This window comes from Varanus komodoensis, unplaced genomic scaffold (assembly GCF_004798865.1).
Source record: "Varanus komodoensis strain SLA01 unplaced genomic scaffold, ASM479886v1 scaffold55, whole genome shotgun sequence".
Classification (NCBI taxonomy): domain Eukaryota; kingdom Metazoa; phylum Chordata; class Lepidosauria; order Squamata; family Varanidae; genus Varanus; species Varanus komodoensis.
This window is the reverse complement of record NW_025336157.1, coordinates 4,410,587-4,412,010: the sequence shown is the minus strand read 5'-3', so window position 1 is coordinate 4,412,010 and position 1,424 is coordinate 4,410,587.

The window sequence follows — 1,424 nt, the reverse complement described above, 5'->3', positions numbered from 1 at the left end:
TCCTGAGATATCTCGGTTTCGATAATAGGGCAACTGGATGGAGGCAGTGGATTAAGTGGAGCCGGAAGAAGGCAAAGGGCTCCTGGCAGGGTGTGAGGGGATGCGGAAGCTAAGCAGGTCTGGACCTAGTAGGAGAATTTCATTTGGTCTCTGTTTTTAAGTTCCACAAAGAGGAAACTTTCGGGAAACTCTTTGACCTCCAAGATGGAAGAAGGTGGGATAAAAATATAATAATGCTCGGTACCTTCGAACTGGCTGCAGCCAGACTTTTGCAGGATTTTCTTCTGTCTGAACACCAATCAAAGCTATTCTGCCTCCTTTCCCCACATTTCCGGGGCACCTTTCCACCCAATAATCCAACAGTCAGGGACTTCTATGTATGCACACTTTCATTTTGGATTTGGGGGTGGTAAAGCAGGGTCCAGCCTTATTTTTTGTTGGTTGTAAACGGGGCTGCTAGGAAGACTCCAACAGGTTGAACGTTAGGAAACCTGCAGCCCTCCAGATGTCACCGGAGTCCAAGTCCCATCAGCCCCAGGCAGCATGGCCAATGGTTGCGTGATGGGCATTGCAATCCAGCAATATCTAGTGAAGGGACGTAGTATCCCGACCCTTTAGGGTAGAGTGACATTTACCGGGGCACAAACCTCAGAGACCCAGCTGCTTATCTGGAAACATTTGTCCAACCCAACTTTGATTTAATGGGGAACCTCAAGAAGGAAAGCAGGATCTCGGAACTGGGGGCCCAAATAAGTATTTGTGGCTTTTGCACCAGGCCTGATGGATTTTGCGCTGCCTCTGATTTTGCACCTGTGCATATACATGCGCAAAATCACATTGTCGGCAAATCGTGCCACACCTCGTCCTCTGTTTTTGGGCTCGTGTGAGGGGCTGCCCCAGCTCGGGGGGCGAAAGAGGGGCTGCGATCCACAGTTGTGTCCCCAGGACACAAGGTGGGGCGAGGGGGGGCAGGGGGCCAGCCGCACGGGGGCCGGTCCCCTCTGTCCTCTTCGGGCTGGTCAAGCCGCAGCACTTACTATGCGGATAATTTTCTGGGACAGCTGCTTGTACGCCTCTGAGGAGGGGTCCAGCAGCTCAGGAGTGAATTGCATGTTGGTGATGCGGAACTGCAGGGAGACCGTGACCAGGAACAGCTGGGTAGTGGTGCCCTGGGACTCCGTGGGGGTGTGGTGGGGGCTCGTTCCCTGGGGGACGCTCGTTCTCGAGGAGGGGCTCGTGGCCGGCGGCGACGTGCTGTGCGGCCCATGGGAGGTCCCGGTGGACGTGTGGGGGCTCGTTCCCTGGGGGACGCTCGTTCTCGTGCTGTGCGGCCCATGGGAGGTCCCGGTGGACATGTGGGGGCTCGCAGTTGTGTTTGCGGGTGTGTGGGGGCTCGTGGGTGTGGGTGTGTGAGGGCTCGCAGT